Source organism: Peromyscus leucopus, chromosome 3 (genome assembly GCF_004664715.2).
Source record: "Peromyscus leucopus breed LL Stock chromosome 3, UCI_PerLeu_2.1, whole genome shotgun sequence".
In the NCBI taxonomy this organism is placed as follows: Eukaryota; Metazoa; Chordata; class Mammalia; order Rodentia; family Cricetidae; genus Peromyscus; species Peromyscus leucopus.
The window spans coordinates 69,726,963-69,736,121 of NC_051065.1; positions in this window are offsets into that span (position 1 = coordinate 69,726,963).

Sequence of the window (9,159 nt, forward strand, 5' to 3'; positions counted from 1 at the left end):
ACTCTGCCCTAAGAACTGTGAAATTTATCTGAAACAGCCAGAAATTCCACTTAAAATTCTAATACAGTTCATCAAAGCAATCACTGCTGAAAACATACATTTTCTTAATCCATTCTTCGGTTGAGGGGCATCTAGGTTGTTCCAGGTTCTGGCTATTACAAATAATGCTACTATGAACATAGCTGAGCATGTGTCCTTGTGGTAATGTGGCACATATACACAATGGAGTACTACTCAGCAGTGAAAAACAATGACAGCATGAAATTTGCAGGCAAATGGATGGAACTAGAAAATACCATTCTAAAATGAGGTAAAAATGGTATGTACTCACTCATAAGTGGATACTAGATGTAAAGCAAAAGATAACCAGACTACAACCCACAACTCCAGAGAAGCTAGCTAACAAGGAGGACCTAAGAGGGAGGCATGGATCACCCTGGGAAGGGGAAATAGATGAGATCTCCATGAGTAAAGTGGGGATGAGGGGTAGGTAGTGGAGGGTAGGGGATGGGGGATGAGAACCTAAGGGAATGGAATGGTCGTGCTGGAACAGGGATGGAGTGGGAGAGCAATGAAAGAGATACCATGATAGAGGGAGACATCATGGGGATAGGGAGAAACTGGGTGCTAGGGAAGTTGCCAGGAATCCCCAAGGATGACCCCAGCTTAGACTACTAGCAATATTAGGGTGCCTGAACTGAACTGGCTTACCCTAGTAATCAGATCGGTGAATACCCTAACTGTCATCATAGAGTCTTTCTCCAGTAACTGATGGAAGCAGATGAAGAGATCCACAGTCAAACACCAGGTCGAGCTCCAGGAGTCCAGTCAAAGAGAGGGATAAGGCCGGGCGGTGGTGGTGCATACCTTTAATCCCAGCACTCGGGAGGCAGAGGCAGGCGGATCTCTGTGAGTTCGAGGCCAGCCTGGTGTCCAAAGCGAGTTCCAGGAAAGGCACAAAGCTACACAGAGAAACCCTGTCTTGAAAAAAACCAAAAAAGAAGAGAGAGGGATAAGGAATTCTATGAGCAAGGGACATCAAGATCATGATGGGGAAACCTGCAGAGACAGAGATGACCAAACCAAACTAGTGGGAACTCATGAACTTTAGATCAATAGCTGTGGAGCCTCCACGGGACTGGACTAGGCCCTCTGCATATCAAGACAGTTGTGTAGCTTGATCTGCTTAAGGGGCCCCCTGGCAGGAGGATAAGAATCCATCCCTGGTGTATGTGCAGGCTTTTTGGATCCCACTACCTAGGATGGGACACCTCACACAGCCTTGAGTCAGGGGGAGGGGCTTGGACCTGCCTCTACTAAATGTGCCTCCCCATGGGAGGCCTTGCCTTCTTGGAGGAGGGAATTGGGGTGGGTTGGGACAGGAAGGCAAGAGGGGCGGGAGGAGGGAAGAGGGGGATCTTTGATTGGTATGTAAAATGAATAAAAAAAAACTTTTTCTTAATAAAGAAAGAAAACATACAATTTGAAATAAAGACTGAGCTTCGCCAAGGATGTCGTACTAACCTCCTCTGTGCATGGAAGGTTCTAGTGGCCTTTGAAGCTGCATTGATTCGATCACCATATGCCAAGCGAGTCTGGATTGCTCTCATTCACTGGTGTCGTTTTCCTTTGTATTCCAGAAGACGCTGCTTTCGGTGTCATTTTCTTGAATATCTCCCCAACTCGCATGCTGGCTAACAGCGTCCTAATTAGTGACCAGACAGATTTTCAGCCACGTTGGATGACAGAGTCAGCTGTGCCTTAGGCAGACCCTCTCCGTGGAAAAAGCAACTGGAACGTGTCAGTCGGCGGAGTCACGACACCGTGGCCTCTCACCACATCCTCCTCGTTATTTTTAGCTCTAACGTGACAGGTGACTACCATCCCTCTCCTCGGCTGTTGCCCCCTCTCTGGGGCTGGTAGGAAAGTTGCAGGTAGTAAAAGGTGCTGGGGTGGAGGGCACCACAGTGCATGGGGCCGATCTGCGCAGTGTCAGAAGAAAGCAGAGACTTCACACCAAACATCCTCCCAGCCAAGCCCCAGCACGGAGGACAACCACCTGACTACCCCAGGGAAAGAACAAGTTTCTCCACGGAAACCCAGTTCATAGCCAGAGGGAGAAGAGGTGCAGAGACCCAGATGGAGAGCTGTAGAGCCTAGCGGAGGGCGTGACGCCTGATCCTGCTTCCAAGGTGAAGTCTGATCCTGCTTCCAAGGATCAAGCAGCCTGCTAGGACCTGGCTGTTCTTTGTCACTGTTGGCCTGCAATACATTGAGTAAATCCTGAGGCCTCTGTTTCTTCATGTGGAAAATGAGATTAAGAAAATCCACCTCGGAAGGCTGTGACGATAACTCAGATGGTAAAGTCCTTGCCGTGTAAGCTTGAACGACCTGAGTTCTGTCCCCGGAGTCCACAGGCAAGAAAGAGTGAACACACCAAGCACAGCATACTAGAACCCCAGGGCTGGAGGGCAGAGACAAACAGACCCCTGGGGCTCACTGGCCAATCAGCCTAGACTAAAGTGAGTTCCAGGCAGTGAGAATATATCTCAAGAAAAAAAAAAAAAAAAAAAAAAAAGGTGAGGACTGGCCAAATGTCACCATGGGTTGGGGCACTTGCCACCATGCCTGACAATCTGAGTTCAATCCCCGGGATTCACACAGTAGGAGAGAACAGACTTCTGAAAGCTGTTCACTGACCTCACATTGGTGGACACACACACACACACACACACACACACACACACACACACACAGATGTAATAAGAAATGTTAAAGGTAGACATCATCTGAGGAATAACACTGGAGGTCATCCTCTGACCATCACACATATGTGCACATATACATGTACCTGCATGCACACATACACAAAATCCAAACATGTGTGCTATTTTTGATAGATGTAGCAAAGTTTAATGTATTCATGAAAGAGTGAACAAATTATAAACTCAGTCAGTTTTCACAAAGCAAATACACTGTGGTTTGAAAGAGAATGGTCCCCGTGGACTCAGATATTTGATGCTTGGTCCCCAGCTGTGGAACTGTTTTGGAAGGATTAGGAGGTGTGGCCTTGTTGGAGGAGGTGAGTCACTGGGGACAGGCTTTGTCTGATGTTTCAAAGAGCCCAAGCCAGAGCCTGTTGGTGGTAGTGCATGTCTTTAATCCCAGCACTCAGAAGACAAAAGCAAGAGAAGTTCTGTGAGTCTGAGGCCAGCCTGAGTTCCAGGACACCTAAGGCTACACAGAGAAACCCTGTCTTGAGAAACCAAAAACAGAAGAAAAAACAAAAGCCCATGCCACTGAGTTAACAGGTGTAAGTTCTCAGCTACTGCTTCAGAGCCTGCCGGTCTGCTGCCATGCTCCCTGTGTTCATGATCATGGACTCTCACCCTCTGGAACTGTGAGCCCCAAATTAAATGTTTTCTTTTGTATGTAGCCTTGGTCATGGCATTTTTATCACAGCAATAGAACAGTAACCAAGACATACACCTAGAATCAAAAAACAACATTACCATAGGAACCAAGAGATACCCTATGCTGACATCTACTACCATAGATTTAAACATATGCCTGATTTTGAACTAGATTTAAATGTGTGTGTTTCTTGTACTAAGTTTCTCTGTTTTTCTCTCTCTCTCTCAAAACAGGGTTTCTACATGTTGTTTTGGTGCCTGTGCTGGATCTTGCTCTGTAGACCAGGCTGGCCTCAAACTCACAGAGATCCACCTGGCTCTGCCTTCTGAGTGCCGGGATTAAAGGCGTGCGCCATCAATGCCCAGCTTGTACACAGTTTCTAGCATCATATTTCTCTAAGAAATATTCGTGATTATTCCTGCTCATTGTCACATAATATTTCATTGTAATACAAATTTTTTAAATTGCAGATCTGAAAAGATAGCTCAGAGGTTAGGATCACTGGGCGAGCAAACTTTAATTTAAAAAAATTCTCTTACTTATATAATTTTTTGTTTATGTTGTGGTTTGAATGAGAAATGTCCTGTCTAGGCTCAGGTACTTGAACAGTTGGTCCCCGGTTGATGGCATGGTTTGGAGAGGTTATGGAACCCTTAGGAAATGCAGCCTTGTTGGAAGAAGTATCACTGGGTTGGGCCTCACCCCACTTCCGGTTCCATCTCTCTGCTTCCTGTATGTGGCTGATATGTGATCCCTCAGCTTCCTGTTCTTGAGGCCAAGCCTCCCCCTGCCATTATGGACTCTTCCTCTGGATCCTTAAACCCAATAAACTCTTTGTTCTAGTAGCTGCTTTGGGTCCTGGTGTTTTATCACAGCAACAGAAAAGTAACTGATATGGTTTGTGTTTGTTTGCAGTAACGGGAATGGAACCCAGGGTCCTTTCCACAGTAAGCAAACATTCTTCCACTGAGCTGTGGCCCAGCTCTAGGACTTTGCTGGAACATGAGATTCGGTTGAGAGGAAACACTTCCTAATCTCCTTTAGCTCCCATTTTAAGAAGGAGAGGAGATGAGTCAGTTCTGCGCCCCAACCTCCCTTCTCAGCCCAAGAGGGAAGAGGTACATTAGGTGAGAACACTTAGAGGAGGCGGGAGGGGAGTGAGGCCCCCGCTTCTCCACTCAGAAGAAGCACCTCAGGGTCCCGTGTGCCCCTGCACACAGGAGCACCAGCCAGCGGGCAGCAGGCAGCCTGGGCTCGCTCCTCAGCTGCCTCCGCTACCCTGGAGCTTCGGTCCTGTCCAGAAGTTCCCAGCTGTGAGAACTAACCAAGGGATGCAGGATAAAACTGAGCATATGGCTAAGGAGTCTGGTCACCATGGTATTAATGAGCAGGTATTAATGAACACTCCCTGCAGTGTTGACAGGGAGGCCCCACACTGAGCCACCACATGCATGACCCGAATTACCGCAACACCTTCTCACTTCTGCACTGGCATGAATTTGCATCCAGTCTGTTCTTTTCCTGAACTTTGAGGGGTCACCAATCTATTCCTGACCTTCTTCTCATCATCATCTTGAGCTGAGCTGAGATGCAAAATTATTCCCACTGTGTATGTTCCCTCTCTCCGACCCCTCCTCCTCTCCACACAAGGTCTCACAGTATAAACCAGCCTGCCCTAAGAGCTGGATTACAGGCATGCACAGCCCTGTTGGTGCATCGAATGCCTATCTGCATCATCTGTATCTCTTCTGAAGGCATACTTTGTCAGCCAGGCATAGACACATACTCCTATAATCCCAGCAGTCCCAAGGTAGAGGCAGGAGGATGAGGCTAGCCTGGGCTATGTGAGCCCCCCTAGGGTTCCATGTGTACAGGATTTTCCACGATAGCCTCAATTTTTAATCTCTCTTCCATCGTTTCTGTAATTTTCCTACCACTTTTCATACCGTGTCGTAGGTTCCAGCTTGGGTTCTGGGAAAAATGGTCAATATTCGATTACTATCTCCAAAGTGATTGTCCTGTACCTTTCAGAGGAGAGGAGAGGAATGTTTAGGTGCTTCCTGGGGCCTCAGCCATGCCTTACTCTTCCCACTCTTTGAACCCAGGAGCTCAGGAAATCAAGACTGCAGAGCAAGCCGACAGCTGAGCCTGACTCTAAAGAAGCCGGCTACCGGCTCCTTCCCCCAACTTCCAGACAGAGCAGGTCTCAGCCGCCCTCAGGCATCGTCCCTTGTTGGCGGCTCCTCCTTAAGCAATGAATCTTTCTCCTCCTCACTTTTCTTCTCCATTAAATGGGGCGAACAAGGGTGTTAAAGGACATAATTGACGTTTATGGGGAGCCTTAGCGTCTTGGATGAAAGTCTCTGGAGCTGGGGAAAGCTTGTCTGAGATGAGTTACTACTTTGATTAATGGAGACCAGGGGAGAAAAACACAGCCTGCGTCATCTAGAATTATCCTGCCTGGTGTGGTGTTCTGGTTTTGTTGCTGTGATAAAACACTGACCAACGCTAACTTGGGGAGGAAAGAGCACATTTCGTCTCACAACTTCCAGGTCAGAGTGGAGCATTGAGGGTGGGAACTCAAGGCAGGGCCATAGAGGCAGGAACCGTTGCAGAAACCACTAGGGAACACTGGCTTGCTCTCCAGGGCTTATTCAGCCTGTTTGCTCGTACCGACCAGGACCGGCTGCCTGGGAGCACCACCTGCCTGGGAGCACCACCCACAGTGGGCTGGGCTCTCCTCTATCAATAATTAATCAAAAAGATTCCACACTTTCTTGCCTACAGGCCAGTCTGATGGAGGCATTTTCTCAACCAAGGTTTCCTCTGCCTTGGTGAAGCTCGTTTATATGGAGGTGACAGAAACTAACCAGCCATGTGGGTAACAAGGTTCCATCTAACAGGGGCTGATGGAGACTTCTTTGCCCTCTTTTTAACAGTGTTCACGATCCCTGACCTCTACTCCAGGCTCTGGTTACAAGGGGATATCAGATCAGCAGGACTGCCTGCCGGCATTCAAGTGTCTGCTCCCACGCACATAGCAAATGCTCAGTAAATATTTGCCAGAGAGACCCATAAATGACTTTATTTGCTCAAATCTATGGAACAGGTTTAAGAACCACATTGCCCTAGTAGTTTCAAATCCCAAGATGATGAGGAACATAATGAAACAGAAGATTGTCTTGAGTTATTAAAAATGCTCATTCATGAAGAGTCAAGAGGTTGGGCTAGTGAGATGGCCAGGGTAAAGGAGAGCACCGCCAAAGCTCACAACCCGAGTTCAATCCCCAGGACCTCCCTGGTGGAAGGAGAGAACCAAGCTGTCCCTTGACCTCTATATGTGCACCGTGGTGTGTGCATCCACACATATCTACATGCATACAAAATAAATAAATACAGAAAAAAAAAAAAGAATAAGGACCCACGCAATCTCCCGCTTCAGACAACAGCAAACTCGGAGGAAATTTGCTTTATTTGTATTATTTTCAGCTTTAGAGAGAAAAACTTTATGCAACTAAACACATTGGAACTTGCTGTTGTCGTGAGCACAGTCTGGTAGGCCACATCTTTTTTCTAACATCATGTCATGGCTCAAAGCCTTTCAAAATCTCTCCTTAAGAATTTTACACAGAATCAGGCCTGTTATTTTAGTACCTGGCATAGTGTTAAATCTTCCTGTTTGGAGAGTAAATGTGATTATTTAAAACAGCAAAAGGAAGCTGGATGTGGTGGCACGTGCCTTTAATCTCAGCAGGCAGATCCCCGAGGGGTAGAGGCCAGCCTGGTCTACATAGTGAGTTCCAGGACAGTCAGGGCTAGCCCTAGCCAGAGGGAGACCCTGTCTCAAAATACAAAATAAAATAGAAAAGGATGTTAGGAACACATGTACGACTAAACAGTCTGGGTAATTGACCCCGAGGGGGTGTGGCCATGATATAGTGGAAATTACCCCCTTGCAGAGCTTTGAAGCTGGATCTAAAGAATATTTTATAGAAGTGCTTTCAGAAGTGGCTTTTGCTCCATCTTTGGTTCAGAGGGGTTTTGTTTGGTTTTGGAATAGGGTTTTAGGTAGCCCACTGGCCTTGAGTTCATACATACTTAAAGATGACCTTGAACTCCTGATCTCCCTGCCTACACTTCCCAGGTGCCAGGATCACAGGCTTACTCCAGCACACCCAGCTCAGACATAGCTTTGAGGATTGGCTTAGTAAATCTTCCCACTCCCACAGAGAGGAGGGAACAATGAAGGGCACCCTGTGTCCCAGCCCCTGACACCTGTGCATCAGGCTTCAGCAGTGACGACTGCTTTGATCCAGGAGTACTGGGGTGCTTTGGGTCAGGATGTCTTCAACAGGCTTGTGTGTTTAAATAGTCGGTCCCCAGGTGGCTGCACTGTCCTGTGTGAGGTGGTGAAACCTTCAGGACATCTGACCTGGTTGGAAAGATGCGTCCCTGGAGGCTGGCCTCTGAAGTCACACCCAGTACCAGTTCCTGTCCCCTTCTTTGCCTTCTGACCATCTGAGGAACAGCAGCCACGAGCTCCCATGGCCAGGGTCTGAAGCTGCCGAGTCTGTGCCGCTCCAGCCTGCCTTCCCTGTCGTGACAGACTGTCCCCTGAAACTGTGGGCCTGATGAAGGTGCCCTCCTCCCTCAGGCATTTCCTGTGCTGTCACAGTGATGAGAAAAGTGATTGCCTTTCTCATCTGCCCCATCGAAAGTCAACTACAGGTCCAGGTTCATTCGGCACTGGAGAGTCTACAGGATACAGCCCTGAGACAGGTGCTTTGACAGCGCTCTATACTTAAAAACATCTGCTTGAAAATACTCCCTAATGAAAATATGTCACTTGTGTTTCTCTCTCTCTCTCTCTCTCTCTCTCTCTCTCTCTCTCTCTCTCTCTCTCTCTCTCTCTCTGTGTGTGTGTGTGTGTGTGTCTGTGTGTGTGTGTGTATTCATACATGGAGGGGGTTATGTATTCAGGTAGTCAGGTGAGTATAGACATGTGTATGCATGTGTGTATAGAAGCCAGATGTCAACATCAGTCACCTTTCTCAATCCCCTCCATCTTCTTTTTTGAGACAGGGTCTCTTGCTGACTCTGGACTCCCCATTTACCTAGACTGGATGACTAGCAAGCCCCAGGAATCCCCCTGTCTCCGCATCCTCCCAGGTACTAGGACTATAGACTCATGCTGTCATACTTGACTTTGGTTTGGTTTGAGACACGGTCTTTCTATGTAGCCCTGGCTGTCCTGAAGCTCACCATGTAGACTAGGCTGGCCTTGAACTCACAGAGATCAGGATGTCTCTACTTTCTGAGTGCTGGGATTAAAGGCACGAGTCCCCCCACACGCAGCTACGCCTGACTTTGTACATGGGTGCCGGAGGTCTGAACTCAGGTTCTTATGCTCACACGGCAAGCACGTTACCAACTGAGCCGGTTCTCCAGCCTCCAGCCTCCCTCCTCCCTTTTTTCATAAGTATCTCTGGTAGTTACACGAATCTCCCAGAGTGAACAGGACCTCAAGATAAAGTATGCTCCTTGGAGGTCAAGGTGCCTAGACTACAAGGGGACAGGGAAGCGGTCTTTGCACTAAGCAGTACTAGCTGGGTGAAGCGGCCTCGTGTGGACAGCTAAACCATCAGAGCAAAGAGGGAAACCAGGGAACTAGAAGACCACAAGAAAGGCCAGCAAAATGGCTCAGCAGAGAAAGGTGTTTGCCACCAAGCCTGATAACCTGGGTTC